The following is a 16,645-nucleotide window of genomic DNA, read 5'->3' as shown; positions in this document are numbered from 1 at the left end:
ATGTCGGAATGGTGGTATGTCGGTATGGTGGGATATCGCAATGGTGGGATATCGATATGGTGGGATATCGCAATGGTGGGATATTGGAATGGTGGTATGTCGGAATGGTGGTATGTCGGTATGGTGGGATATTGGAATGGTGGTATATCGGAAAGGTGGGATATCGCAATGGTGGGTTATCGGGTATGTCGGAATGGTGGGATATCGGAATGGTGGGATGTCGGAATGACAGCATGTAACCTAGAACCCTTTTTCTTTTTCTTTTTTTCTTTTCCAAAAAAGTGTTCTAGGATCCCAGTTTTTCCCCCAAAAGGACCCGGGGAACAACCAATTTTTGGTCCCATATACCTGGAAGTGGAGTTGTGACTGTGACAGATTTTTGCAATGTGGAACCGTCCCATTGGTTGGGATTTCGGCAATGATGAAAGGAGTTGGTTAAGTTTAGTAAAAAGACCAGGTAGAGGCTAGACAGGCCAGATAGATAGAGAGAGAGAGTCCAGCGGGGAACTTACGGTCCATAATAAAGAGTGAAAAAGAGGCGAGAGAGAGAGAGAGATGGAAAGTAAAGGATGAAAGTCAGAGGAGGTGGAGAGAGGAAGAAGCTCAGAAAAATTTAGACTGGTGGAGGTGGAGGGAGGAGGAGGAAGAGGTTTGGAGGAATTAGCTGTGTAGCGTGTGGCGCTAACAACAAAATGAATGTAATGGAATTAAATGGCTCCAAATCCAGAACTGAACAGACTGACTCCACTTCAATTTACTCACACACACACACACACATGTTCTGTTCAGTGTCAGCTGCCTTAAGCTACACGCACACACACACACACACACACACACACACACACACACAGACACACACACACTAACACACACAAAATCACATCTTTTTACACTTCACCAAGTTTTTGCATTTTTGTGTGTGTGGCATCTGAAGACAGTTTTGCCGAGAAGGACAAGGCCAAGTAATGGGTCGCTGAGAGGACACACACACACACACACACACACACACACACACACACACACACACACACACACACACACACAGACACACACACACACGCGCTGCAGGAGTGGGTATCTCCACATTCAGTACATTCTGTCTCCCGCTGCTCAGCATCATTCACACTGGACACTTTTCTGATGTTTAACTAAACATTAACGAGGAATTTTGTTATTGTACAATAAACGACTGTGGCTCCAGGAGGAGGAGGAGGAGGAGGAGGAGCTGGAGAGGAAGAGGTGATGAAAACTAAGGCCGGAGGAGGAAGAGGAGGAGGAGGAGGAGGAGACAAATAGCTCCATGTTTACATCTGCAGCTCTGGTATGAATTCATATTCATCTCCATCTCTTGGGGGTCGTATACTAATGGAGATTCGCCTCATTCTCCCATTAATATAATGAAATATTCTCTATATGATCACCATAGCAACCCTCCACCCTCTACTGTACGACACCATGTCCATTGTCGTTCTGATGTAACGTCACTGTAACGACTCCAAATTGACAACGATTATTATGATATTATTATTATAGTTGGAAATGAAAATCAGCATTAAAACAATAATAACATGTAAAAAAAAACAAACAACAGAAATATAATTTGACACTTTATTTTTAAAAATCTGAGCTCAAACGGACATTTAAAGGAAAAACAATTGGTTTTTTGTAATAGAGTGACAGATTCTTTACAATTTTCACCGTTTATGAAATAAAACTGACAGAACATTAAATTAAATTCATGTGTTGCATTTTGTCTCCTCTTGTTTGAGTCTGGAAATAAATGTTTATAGATGTTGGTAATATGAGCTGCACACACACACATCTTTGCAAATTGAATAAAAAATCACAGCTGATACTTGTCACTCTCACTCAGATGTGCCAGGGGAATTTCAAAATAAAAGCACATCTTACAAATGATGTCAATGTCCCAATGGATGTTCTCACTTCAGCTCGATGCCATTGATCCAATCTTTATTTATCGATTCTTTTAAAGTTATTTTTTGGACGGCGGTTTTTCCCTTCTTTTTTTTTGATACGATAGTGGAGGGACCAGGAATTGAACCAGCGATCTTTTGAGGTGCTTCCTGACTGCTCGCCGGCCAAAAGACTCCATCTTTAAATCGATGTATTGATCTAAATCGATGATGTATCGTTACACCTTTGACCCAGAGTCTGGTTCTGTTGGAGGTTTAAAAAGTTCTGCTTCCTGTTGGCACAGTTTCCTCACTGTTCGATTCCCTGTGTCCATGTGGGTTCTTCAGGTTCCTCTACACAGTCTGAACACAAATACACTGGGTTACTGTAATTGTGACCTTATAGGGATAGCTCACCCAAAATTGAAATTTCACTCATTATCTCCTCCCCCTCATGTCGACTAAGGGCTGGGAGAAGTTTCAGAGTCCTCCGTGGCTTCTCTGAGTTACAGGGGGTCTCGGCGTAGCAGTGCATGTCCATATAACGGTTGCAAATGGATACCAACTGTCTTCGTAACAAAAAGACACACCAAAAAACATCCAAATACCTCCATGCTGCTTGTATGTAATGCCCGTCTTGTATTGAAGCCCCGAAATGCGAAATTGTCCTGAAAAAAATTTAATAAGTCTATATTTCAAGCAAGGGAGTAGGTTTGATTTTGACATTGGTGGGGACACAAAAGTGCTCTGAGGCATCGCTCCCGAAAGTTGACGTTTTTTGCATTTGCAATCATAATTTCATGTTATGTAGGGGTAACTAATGAGCAACTAATGAAAGACAAGAAGGCAACTTAGAAGAGTTCTCAGTTGCTCTGGCTGAAGTAAACTGTGCATCATCATGACTAACACATCCATCATTGTCCTCACCTGTGAATTTCCAGCCTCTCCTCCATCTCCTCCTTCTCTACCTCATCCAGCTTCTCCTTCTCTACCTCTTCCTGCCTCTACCTCTTCCTGTCTCTCCTCCCTCTGTTCTAGCCTCTCCTCCTCTACCTCCTCTGGTCTCTCCTTCTCCATCTCCTCCAGCCTCTCTACTGTCTGTCACCTGACAAAAATATGTTGATGCAGGACATATGAACAGATACATTAGGGATACAATAGAGCTTGGTGGTAGGCCTACTGTTATTGCCTGAGGAAAAAAGGCTTTTACTTTCACACACTTATGTGTAATTTATTCCCCCAAAATATGAATGTATAAAATTACATGAGCATATGAGTTCTTTTTGTAGGCCTATTTTCCCCACCAATGTTCTTTATTTTTGTTTTTTAAACAGTTGCTCCCTTTCACACAAAGGATATATGGAAATAATAAGCTAGTAAAAAGTAAAAATAACTTTTAAAAAGTGTAGGCTGTTTGCCATTAAATACTGGCTTTTATTCATTAGGCCTATCTGTATTGTTGAGGTTAGATACCCTTGAAGTAACTTAGACTTTCACTTATAGAGAAGTGTTTTATGTCCATTTTCCTTTTCTCTGACATCCTTATTACCTAGCACAGACCCACAGGCAGAGCGCACGCGCACACACACACGCACGCACGCATGTACGCAGACAGACAGACAGAGACAAACATAAATGCTCATGTAGTAGCTTAAATGACACCACTGATGTTAAAATCCGTCTAGCTAACGTGACCCAGGCAGAACTAAAGCCGAACATGTTGACAACTTACATTCGCGGTTGCAGATTGAAGCACCGTGACCTCCTGTCCGACCAACGAGCAGGTAACTTTTACAAGCAGACGGAGTGACAGCGGGGACAGCCAATCACATGTACGTTAGCGAGAAACAGCAGAGCCAATCGGAGAGCGATATTCAGGTTAGAGGCGGGACTTCTAGCAGAGACCGGCTGTTAACTCTTTGTGTGCCATAATCATTAACTAAACACTACGGACAGCGGACACAGCAGCTGAATATTGGTAGGGACGTGTCCCTAGCGTCCCTACCCAATTCTACGCCCTTGATTTCAAGCTTGTTTGTAATTTGACGAACCAGGAAGAGGAGCTTCGAGAAGCTTCCGCTACAAAACAAGCTTGAAATATAGACTTATTAAATTTTTTTTCAGGACAATTTCGCATTTCGGGGCTTCAAGACAAGACGGGCATTACATACGAGCAGCATGGAGGTATTTGGATGTTTTTTGGTGTGTCTTTTTGTTACGAAGTTGGTATCCATTTGCAACCGTTATATGGACATGCACTCAATTCAATTCAATTTATTTGAGGTGGGACAGTGCAAGTTCATGAACGAAACATAAAATCGTAAACAAGCCGGATTGTAGCCACAGGCTAATTTCCATCCGTTGTCCCAATACATAGATGTTACCACTGCTATGCCGAGACCTGCAATTTAAATTTTGGGTGAACTATCCCTTTAAATTGCGTGTGTGAGGTTGTTGTTGTTGGCTTGGCTTGGCCCTGCCCACCTTTTGGCTTGACCACGCCCCCCTCCTCCGCCCCCCCCAATACCCTGCATTGTAAAACCAATGGATGGACCGTAAATTGGGTTTAATGACCGAACTAGATGGCGAAACAGCTGCGTTGGTTAAGTTCTTAAGATTCTGGTTTTAGTTAAATGTTAAAACATAAACGTGTCGTCAGTCGAGCTTCAAGTTAATTAGACTTTTATTCCTCTCTCTCTCTCTGATCTGTCGTTTCCTCAACATCGCAGTAAAACTGTTCATCACAGTTTCGGGGCTGCCAGATGCACAGAGTGTGGCCCGAGCTAATAAAACTCTGAAATCAACAACATCCTCCAACGCTGCGCAGCACTTCATTATTAAACACTTTTTAAAACACTAAATATTGATTGGCTTGGCGTCGCTTCGGCCCGTTCCGAAACGTGATGCGTGTAGGTTTGAACCATCTGTTGATGGGGGGGGGGAGGTTGAAAAAGAATCTGGGTAATTAAAGTGGTGAAGTGAAACATTTGGACGTGGTTATGAAGGAACTGTGTATCTTATTGTTTTATTGTTTCATTGGCTTCACTTCCTGTTTTGTTCCTGTTCTGGTTTTTATTGATCTTCTATCGTCGCCCTGTTAATCGATAACAAACACAATATTCATCTGGAGGCAGTGAAAACGCCCCCACACACACACACACACACACACACTTTTCTTGCTATTGAAAGACTACAGGTGTGTTAAATGCGGTCACAAACATCACAAACACATCAAACACATCATAGAGTTAAAAACTGACTCCTTACAAACACCGTGTGCATTTTTGGTGTGTGTTGGTGCGTCTTTGTGGGTGTTAAGTCTGTCTGTGTGTGTGTGTGTGTGGACATGTGGTTTGATGTCTCTGTGTGTGTCTGCTTACGTGTGCGTTTTTTGTGTTTGTTTGTCCACAGTTTAAATGGGGGCACTGGGAGGTTTGTGAGAGGCAGAGCTGGTTTACTGGTCTCTAAACAGAGCTAATGAAGACAGGAGTCAACCAGAGGACAGAGGACAGAGGAGGAGGAGGAGAAGATGAAGGAGGGATGAGGAGGAGTGGGTAGGAGGTGATATAAAGGTGAGGGAGGTTAGAGGTGAGAATGGAGGTAAAAAAAAAAAAGAAAAGAGGAGAAACTAAGAGACAAATGCAAAAAGGGAGAGCAGAGGTAGAAGATACAGACTGGATAAGTTAGTATAAGATGACAACGGGACCAGACTATTTCCTGAAACGACACAATCACACCAACACCTGAGAAAGACGGTCTGACTTTTGACCAACTTAAAAAAAAAAAAAAAAAAAACTTCTTCAAAGTCTCAGAAACCGAATCAGTAAACGTGTTTTCTTTGGCTTTTTCACAATCTGAAAACCTTCACAAACGGAGCATGAATTCATATTTTTACACCAATTAATGATACAAAGAGTGAAAGAAAACAGGAAGCAGGTTTTTTTTTCCCAGTCCAGTGTAAACAGAGCCACATAGAGCTGATACCACAGATCTACAGGTTTCTTACAGGTGTTCCCTTTATTTTGTCCACAGCTCTGTGATAGACAGTCTTGAGTATGGTGGCCTAGAGCAGTGGTTCTCGAATTTTTTTTACATCAAGGAGCCCTAAATTGACGCAAATTAGACCACAGACCCAAAAACTTTTAAGCAAACACTAAAAATATAGAAATATTTGTTCTGAGACTGAAGAACGAGATATCTGGAAAAAAAAAATGGTACAATTTCTCCAAAAACATTTCTAGGAGAAAATCTCTTTCTAAAATATTCTAGAAAAAAAGTGGTAAGATTTAAAAAAAAAAAGTTACACATTTTCTAGAAAAAGGTGGTAAAATTTCTCGAAAAAGTGGCAACATCTCTAAAAAAAAAAAAAAAAAAAATTTCCAGAATTTTTAAAGTTTCTTTAACTTTAACTTCTCTAAACTTTAAAAATTCTGGAAAAAAAGTGGTAAAATTTCAAGAAAAAGTTGAGGACCCGCTTGAACCGTCTTAAGGACCCGTGGGGGTCCCCGGACCCCACTTTGAGAACCACTGGTCTCGAGGGCTCAACACATGAAAATACACAAGAAAAAGCATCATAACTTTGATGCAGCTGAAAATAAAATCATGTTATTCAAAGGTTTTAACCTCAAAGGTCACAACAAGTTCGCCCACTGGAAAGACTTTGTGTTGTTTTTGTGCTTCAAATGGAAAGCACTGAGCTGTCCGGGCCACCGTAGTCACGATCTGAACATCACTTCATTCTGTACGTTACAGTACAGTGCTGTACTGTGTTCAGTCCATATGTGACACGTCTGCACTCGGACCGCGGCCACAGAAAAGTTCATTTTCAGCCACTGGACGACGTCTCTGGGACGTTTGCCTGGACAATAACAACAGCACAGAGAGGAGACTTTATTAAATTAAAAGGACCTTAAAAAAAATCTCATTATTTAATTAGTACTTGGAACAACGTTGGGACTTCAAACTCAATCAGCGGCTGTGAGTTGAAGCTAAAGAAAAAAAAGAAGAAGTTGGACAGTTTGAGGCGTCCAATCAGATGGAACAACAGCTCCTATGGAGTCTGACTGAAGGTCTGTTCACTGGGACTCGGCTCCACGAGGCCTTTAAAGCACCTTCAAGACAAATTAGATGACTCCTACGCCTGCTCTCCGTCCAACTGGACCACCATGGAGTTGGCCCGACGGCGGCTGAGCTCGTCCTGCGGTCTGAACCCGTTCAGAGCTGGGAGGCTTCGACCCTCCGCACCGCTCCAGACGCCGAGGAGCCCGACAGGACCGCTTTTTTTGTTTTTTCCCCCTTTTTTTTACCAAAGGTGTTTGATTTGGTCGGTTCGGTCTGGACCGGGCTCTGCAGTCCGACCATCGAGCCAACACTCACCAAGGCGGGAATCTGTCAGCGATCCCTGGCAACGGCAGCCAATGGGAGTTCAGCTGAAGGGGGGCGGCGGTGGTGGTGGAGGGGAGGTGAGAGTGATGTGGAGGAGAAGTGCATCCAGACATCTTCGACTCCGTTTGGGAACTCACAAGTGAAATTTATAGAAACTGAGGAAGAAAAAGAAAAAAAAAAAAAGAGGAAAGAAGCTGCACTTCATCAGTTCATCCCTCGGGCGACTTCAGCTGGAAGTCTCTAAAAAAAACAGAAAAAAAAAAAAAAACAGCAGATGGACAAAAGTAAGTGGACGCCTGAACATCATGACTGTATTGATCATTGTTTCCATGGGGATCTGAATATCGCAACATTCAAGATCGCCTCAAAGCGACGCCAACTTGTCATGGTTTTGTTTTTGTCTTGGTAGTTTTTTGTTATTATCGTGTTCCTGCTGGTTTTTGTTAAAGGTGGAGCGTGACCATCCAAAAAAAAAAAAAAGGGTTGAAGACTTTCGGATCACTTCCCACAGTCTCAGGATTACTTTGAAATGAGAAGCGCCGATGGCAAACGACCGCGAAAATGACGGATCAATGGAGGAATTCTCCAAAAATGATCAACATGAAGGTCAACACTGAGGAGCTGAGAAGTGGTTGATGCTGTTGGGGACTAAAGGTTCAGACTACAGGTTGTAAACACTTTACTTCAGGACAAAATCTGATGTTTGAATCACAAATGTTAAAGGGACAACGAGGAGTTTTGGAAAGCAAAGCGTTTTCACACTACATTTACCATGAGCTTCCACGCGCACCGTGAAATTCTTGGACCGGCGCAAGACAGACTCATGTTTTCATTCATCAAGAATTAAAGTCAGAGGTTCGAAGACGATCACATACCGTCGTAGTTCCGATCATAAATGCCGATTCGGCGGTGTTATTCCCATGACCCGCTGGGCAGCGTCCCTGAAACCGAAAGTAAAGAAACACTGGTCGGCTCGCCCAGCATTTCCACCACCACTAATAATAACAAAATAACCATAGAGACAAAACGATATATTTATCGAAAATGGGCCCATTAACAAGTGTGGGTAACGTAGATTCATCCACATTAATATATAATAATAATAATAGGAATTTTTCGTTCTGCCGATGGAAAAACTCCTCGTTGTCCCTTTAAAATGATAAGTGATCAATGTCTTTTAGAGTAAAAATATCAAATTATCATTGAGTTTATTGAGTCCCAATAAATAAAGATCAACACAGTGACACCAGAACTCTTTAAAAAGTGAAGGAGGAGGAAGTTCCAGGTGTTTCTACAGGTGTGCGCCTCCTAGTGGTCAGGAGGGAGTACGACTCGTAAAATAAAGTGTTTCCCAACAGAAACCCAACGTTGATGAACTTTGTGATTTAGATCAGGTCAAATCTGAGTCACGACCTCTTCACCAAACCTCCTCCTCCATCTTCCTTCTTCTTTTCATCGTCTTGTCATTGTCTGTCCATTTTTAAAACTAAAGTCTTAAAGGGATAGTTCACCCAAAATTCAAATTGCACTAATTTTCTACTCACCCTCATGTCGACGAAGGGCTGGGAGAGGTTTCAGAGTCCTCCGTGGCTTCTCTGAGTTACAAAATTCAAATGAGTGCAATTTGAATTTTGGGTGAACTATCCCTTTAAAACCCATTTTTACTCCATGGCTTTCAACTCTGCATGAGACTCTTTGGTTTAATGATTGTTTTATTCTTTCTAATTGCTTTTAAAAACAATTGAAACAACTATTCTACTTTCTGTTTTATTGATTTTATTGCCTTTAATTGTTTTATGTCTCTATGTACAGCACTTTGTTTTCAACTACGGTTGTTTTAAAGTGCTATTTAAATAAAGTTGAGTTGAGTCGAGTCTTTCATTCATTTTTTTGTTCTGGTTTCTCCTCTATCAGTCTGAGGTGTTGGAGATCCTACAGGCCGGAGCGTCTGAACCAGAACCAGAACCTGGATGCGCGAACCCATGTTGGTGTGTTTTTGTATGATTGTGTGTGTGTTGTGCAGCAGGGGCGATCAGCTTTGAGCCAGAGGTTTAAGAGAGACAAGGAGGGCGGGGGGAATTATGGGAAATGAAACCAAGTTGAACATGAAAAGCTTTTACACACACACACACACACACACACACACACAAATAAAAAGCAGACAAACGTTCCTACAGCGAGTCGTGCCTGAGCGGCTCACAGGGGACAAACTGCTGCACAAATATACATAGTTTTCATTAGTTTGATTCTTTGATATGCAATTATCCTCTCCTCTCCTCCCTCCTTCTCTCTCTCTCTCTCTCTCTCTCTCTGTCTGTGTCTATGTCTCTCTATCCCACAGTCTGCAGAGCGATATTAATTTGCAGGAAGCAGCGATCGGTGAATATGGCCAACGTTTCTGTAAAGAGCCAGTTATTGCTTTAATTATCCGTCAATGGATTCAGCATCTGTCTGCGCCAAAGACATGGCTCAGTGCGCTGGAACACTCTACACACACACACACACACACACACACACATATGCACACACACACACACAGGTTTCCTAAAAGTTCACTGTCCTTTAATAATTCACATGTTTGACCTGTAAATTTAAAGCCCCGCCCTTCGACGACGACGACACGTTTGATTCACGATCACGGCTCATGCAGCAGCACTTATATATAGGCTACAGTACCTGCCTCTAATAGAAACACACACACACACTGATCCAGAGTCAGTATTTCAGTCATAAACAGATCATAAAGGCCTGTCTTTACTAATGACTCGGCTAAAGAGAGAAACAGATCGGCGGGCGGCGGCGGCGGCTCCATATTTTCAGCAGATATTTCCCGACGGCACTCAAGAGCTTTGGCAGCGTCTCATCACTGCCGAGTGCTATTTATTAGTGCGTTCGAGCTCTTAAACTCGCAGGTTCAACATGTACAGACGCGGGGGAGTCAAGGCCGGAGCTCCCACACTGCATCTGGTTTGAAGCAAGAGTTAAAGGAGAGGAAAGAGAAGGAGAAGGAGAAGGAGTAGATAAAAGTTGGGAAGCTGAAGAATCCGCTTCTCAGTGCTTCTAGTTAATCTCACGTCCTGCTGTGATTAACACACAGAAGCCGCCAGTTCCTCAACTCTTAATTGTTTTTCATTGTATTTCGACAGCGTTTACTGCGGGAAAATTATTGAATTTTCCCTCCATAACCTTTTAATTTTAACCCGAAAGGAACAAAGAAAAAAAATCAACTAATCACTTAACCTCATTGTTTCTTTTACAGCAGAGTTTACAGGTCGTCGTCTTCAGAGCCGCCTGGCAAACACAAGCAAACGCTAAGAAACTGTGGAGCTTGTACTTTAGGTTTGACTTTTATTTTTCCTGCTTTTCTTCTCCAGGCAGAGAGGGAGGGAGGTCCGACGGGAAAGAATACTCATTGAAATGATCAACAGGCAAAGATCAAGTGGTTTATGATGCTAGTTAAGTGTCTGATATTAAAATATTGGCCTTTAAAACACTGGAGTGTGAATATCATGGTCACGATGCCAAACGCTGAAGGTTTAAATGAATCCAAGAAAAGTAAGACTTTACATTGACTTTCAGTAACTCACTGATTTTCAAATAAATCTAATCCCATTTTGTTTTAATTCATCAGCAGTAGTCGGCCATGCTAGCAGCAGAGCTCCAGAGACGACAGTCAGATCTCATTACAGGATATTTGCCTTTTTCCAATGCTACACACATATGTTTCATTGTTTCCAATCTATGTGATCTGTTTGAGCTGATTCAACAGACATTTTCTATAGTCGTTCATGATCCCCAGGAGGATGAACCCTGCTCTACCACTTAAAGGGATAGTTCACCCAAAATTGAAATTCAATACTCATTATCTACTCCCCCTCATGTGGACTAAGGGCTGGGAGAAGTTTCAGAGTCCTCCGTGGCTTCTCTGAGTTACAGGGGGTTTCGGCGTAGCAGTGCATGTCCATATAACGGTTGCAAATGGATACCAACTGTCTTCGTAACAAAAAGACACACCAAAAAACATCCAAATACCTCCATGCTGCTCGTATGTAATGTCTGTCTTGTATTGAAGCCCTGAAATGCGAGCTTCGAGAAGCTTCCGCTACAAACAAGCTTGAAATATAGACTTATTAAATTTTTTTCAGGACAATTTCACATTTCGGGGCTTCAATACAAGACGGGCATTACATACGAGCAGCATGGAGGTATTTGGATGTTTTTTGGTGTGTCTTTTTGTTACGAAGACAGTTGGTATCCATTTGCAACCGTTATATGGACATGCACTGCTACGCCGAGACCCCCTGTAACTCAGAGAAGCCACGGAGGACTCTGAAACTTCTCGCAGCTCTTAGTCCACATGAGGGTGAGTAGATAATGAGTGAAATTTGAATTTTGGGTGAACTATCCCTTTAAATACAGTTGTTTGTATTGGGATGAAATTTGGTGAAAACATTCACGGTCACTTCAGGATGAATTATCAAACTTTTTTTGATCCTTTAAACCTCCATATATTTCATATCCAGTCAGAATGTATTGCATATACCCTGATACACAAACACAAATCTAGGGTCAATCACCCCTTTGCTTTCATTACACCCACTCTCTGGAGCAACCTCCTGCTTCTATTACATCAATAGAGACAATTAAAAATGCACTTCTGTGCTGTTTTTGTTTGGATATTTGGTCTTTTTGGAGTTGTTTCTCTTTTTACAACTTATATATTAGAAATGTAAAGTATTTTTTTGTTATTATAAGTTCTAGCATCATCATATGGTCAGCATTTGAAGGTCTACTCTGTGTTACGCACTCATTAGTCAAAGTTTTATCCACGAGCACAGTCATAGACTCTGGTTTTAATTGTTTTTTATCTGAGCTTCATATAAAACGAGTAAATAAAAACGAGAGGAAATGAGCTGTGACGAACAGATCAAACATTTAATCGACTCGCTCCAGGACTAATTGGAAGTAATAATCGTATACGAGCGTCTTTTGGCTCCGCGGCCGAACCCAACAACCAAAGACGAACACGACACAGAAGACAAACAAGGGAAGGAACAAAACCCACAGCGTCTGATTGATGGGCTGGGAACGCCACAGCAAAGAGATGAAATTAAACAAAGATCTGAAATTACAGTGATTATACATCACGTTCAAATTATTACAGTGTGTCCTGCTTTGGTATTTGTGTAGGCGCTACAGCTCTTTCTCATGTCAAGACAAAGTGAGGGAGTCCCATGGTAATCCCAAACACATGTCTGCCCTTCCTTCAAGACGATAAATAGATAAATACAAAGTCAGCGTCCTCGTTGTCTTCCAGTTCGCCGTTCCATAGCGAAAGAGAAGAAAATCTGGAGCGATTACATAACTCTGGTGTCAAAGCAAACCATGAAGCCAGAGATATAAAGGGAATATTGAAATGGACAAAGACGTTGTGCGATGGTCGTCACTTCCCGGCACCTCGCTCTATTTCTACTCATCTTTCTGGCTATTTCTGCCTCATTCATTTGCTTTTTTTGTGTGTATGTGTGTGTGTGTGTCTCCTTCTTCACCCCATCCTCCGTCTCTTGTATTGGTGTGCAAACTCTCCGGTCCATGCCAGGCTCAGAGCTGCTGCTGCTGCCAACCATAATAATATTGTAGGACAGGACAGACACACACACACACACAGGGGGAGAGAGAAGAGCATATAAATACTTCCACATTACTGGAATAGTTAAGGAGAGAGAAATGGATGGCTGAAGACGGAGGACAGACGGGTCGAGGTGTGCCAGAGGGCAAAGTGTGGATGGATGAAAGGAAAATAGAGGAGAAAAACAGACCCGAGGCAATAGAGCCCTGGAGAATAGAGGCTTGTTCTTCGCATCCTTTCATAATGAAACTTTATACACGACTGAAACGTTCGTATATTCAATAACTCTCTGCGTTACAAAATGTATTCGCATGATCAAATGGGCACATATTGCTCTGAAGAAGAAAAGAAGAAAAAGAAAAAGAAAAAGACAGTTGTTTTGAATTTGTGTCCAGAAGCATCAGGCCAAGTTCCTGAATTGTTCTGCACACTGTTGTTTCAGAGAAGAGAAAGTGGAGCGTTTAGAGGAGCTGTGTAACTACAGAGGTGAGATGTTCAAGGTCCAGCTCACTAGAAGCAGGTTGGACCGACTTCTTTAAAGGGATAGTTCACCTAAAATTGAAATTTCACTCATTATCTACTCCCCCTCATGTGGACTAAGGGCTGGGAGAAGTTTCAGAGTCCTCCGTGGCTTCTCTGAGTTACAGGGGGTCTCGGCATAGCACTGCATGTCCATATAACGGTTGCAAATGGATACCAACTGTCTTCGTAACAAAAAGACACACCAAAAAACATCCAAATACCTCCATGCTGCTCGTATGTAATGTCCGTCTTGTATTGAAGCCCCGAAATGCGAAATTGTCCCGAAAAACTTTAATAAGTCTATATTTCAAGCTTGTTTGTAGCGGAAGCTTCTCTTCCCGGTTCATCAAATTTGGACGAACCAGGGTCTGTCCTCTTCCCAGTTCTTCCAAATTTGACGAACTGGGAAGAGGAGCTTCGAGAAGCTTCCACTACAAAACAAGCTTGAAATATAGACTAATTTAATTTTTTTCAGGACAATTTCTCATGTTGGGGCTTCAATACAAGACAGACATTACATACGAGCAGCATGGAGGTATTTGGATGTTTTTTGGTGTGTCTTTTTGTTACGAAGACAGTTGGTATCCATTTGCAACCGTTATATGGACATGCACTGCTACGCCAAGACCCCCTGTAACTCAGAGAAGCCACGGATAACTCTGAAACTTCTCCCAGCCCTTAGTCGACATGAGGGTGAGTAGATGAGTGAAATTTCGATTTTGGGTGAACTATCCCTTTAACTCTTGGTGTCACAGATTCCAGAAGGAGATGGAAATGTTCTTCAGAGGTTTGGTTCCCCCCACTTCCCCAAAGGTCAAAGATGTCTACTGAACTAAGACCTGGAGGTCGTTTGAGTCCAGTGAACTCATCGTCATGGTCAAGAAAGATGGTCTGAGATGATCTGAGCTTTGGTGCGTTGTCCTGCAGGAAGTAGCATCAGAAGATCCAGGTCCACTGTGGTCAACAACCATCAGGTCCACTGTGGTCAACAACCATCAGGTCCACTGTGGTCAGCAACCATCAGGTCGACTGTGGTCAGCAACCATCAGGTCGACTGTGGTCAACAACCATCAGGTCGACTGTGGTCAAAAACCATCAGGTCGACTGTGGTCAACAACCATCAGGTCGACTGTGGTCAAAAACCATCAGGCCCACTGTGGTCAACAACCATCAGGTCGACTGTGGTCAACAACCATCAGTTGACTGTGGTCAGCAACCATCAGGTCGACTGTGTTCAGCAACCATCAGGCCGACTGTGGTCAACAACCATCAGGCCCACTGTGGTCAACAACCATCAGGTCCACTGTGGTCAACAACCATCAGGCCGACTGTGGTCAACAACCATCAGGCCCACTGTGGTCAACAACCATCAGGTCCACTGTGGTCAACAACCATCAGGCCCACTGTGGTCAACAACCATCAGGTCCACTGTGGTCAACAACCATCAGCTCGACTGTGGTCAACAACCATCAGGTCCACTGTGGGTTTAAGGGAAGATCAGTTGATGCTAAGGAACTCAACTGTTGATACCAGACAGGATGGATCCAATATCTGACCTGATCATCTGAACGTCGCAGCAGAAGCCAAGTCTCATCGGACCAGGGAATGGTTTTTCCTTCTTCTGTTGTCAAGTGTTGGTGCCATGAAGAACTCCACCCTCAGTTCGCTGTTGTTGGTCTTGTATCTGACACCTGGTGCGGTTCGTCTGCTCCAACGGTCCAGGAAGTTGTGGTTCACAGATGTTCTCCTGAAGACCTCAGTTGTTGGTTTTTTTGAGTTGCTCTTATCTTTTCTACTAGCGCCAACCAGTCTGGACATTCTCCTCTGACCTCTGACCATCGACCAGGCATTTTCACCTGGAGACCATGAACACTGGAGATCATCTTCTCTGAAACCACTCACTCATTCTCTCTTTCCCACTCACTGTATAGGGAGTTCAATATAGAGGACTCTATGTTCCAGATCAATGCTGACCGCAATGCATCATGATATGTATTGCTAATTTAGTGACCTTGGTTAGTACACTACCTTTGGGGTACTATGAGTCCACTATATAGGGTATATAAAGGCCCATTCCCATTCCTCCTCCCTTATCACTAGGCACTTGGTTTCGAGTGGCCTCCAAAAGGAGAAGTTAGAAGTTAGAAGTAGAGATCTTACCCTACAAAATGAGACTAGCGTAGCCATCGTGTTCACCTACAATGTCATGTGTAGCGACGACGTAGGAGCCACAACCTTTCTTCATTTTATGAATGAAATGCAAAAAACAGAAGACGATGCTTTCGCCACTTTTCATCTTGCCCTACGTTCGAAGTCTCCGATTTAAGGGATTTTAAGGGTTTGCACCCAAACCTTACACAAGAATGCGCAAAACAAAAATGGGGGGAATGGGACAGGGCCTAACTCTCACTATACATCTGGACAGAACTACAAAATGGCGTAGTCACTATATAGTGAGTGCGAGGTCTACCTGCCTGGATGCTCCCATGTGATTGGCCTGTTAGATACTTGCGTTGACGAGCGGTTAAACAGGTGGATGTCAAGAAAACGGCTTCAAAGTGAGAGAAGACCTCACAGAGATAGAGAGATAAAAAAGAAGAGGTTGAAGGAGATCACTGTTCACTTCCTGTTTCTGGCTTCAACAACAACAAAAACAACAACCACCACCACATTCACTTCCTCAACCTTTAACAAGCACTTACTGCTCAAACCGAGGCGACGAAGGTGCCTCGACGTCGACAGACTAGTAATTTGAACCCAAACCCAGAGTCTTTTCTGGACCCGACCACACCTTAATCACAGCCGTGGAGGATTATTTTTACCACTGTGATTTGTAACTGGGTTAGAAAACAAAGGGACCATGAAGAGGAGCAACACCAGTTCATCTATAAATACCACCGGCCACCATGAAATATGGAAATTCAAAAAAAGAATTTAATCAAATTTGTGTGAGTGATCAAACAGAACAGGTATTAATTTACAAGTCCCTGTGTCTGTCCATTGATTTTAGTTTGTAGTACCGACATTAACTTTTCAAAGGATAAATGAAGATACAATGAATTTTGCTTATCAAACCGAAGGAACTGAAGATAAAGGCCTGTCTACGGTGGCTGTGAGGGTTCAAAACACTAACTCAGCTTAAGAAAACACAAACACAACATTTTCCCACACATTTTCCCACCTTGCTAACCTACAA

The sequence above is a fragment of the Trachurus japonicus genome, chromosome 18, assembly GCF_045865225.1.
Source record: "Trachurus japonicus isolate A0001 chromosome 18, Traja_1.0".
Taxonomy (NCBI): Eukaryota; Metazoa; Chordata; class Actinopteri; order Carangiformes; family Carangidae; genus Trachurus; species Trachurus japonicus.
This window is presented reverse-complemented; position numbering follows the sequence as displayed.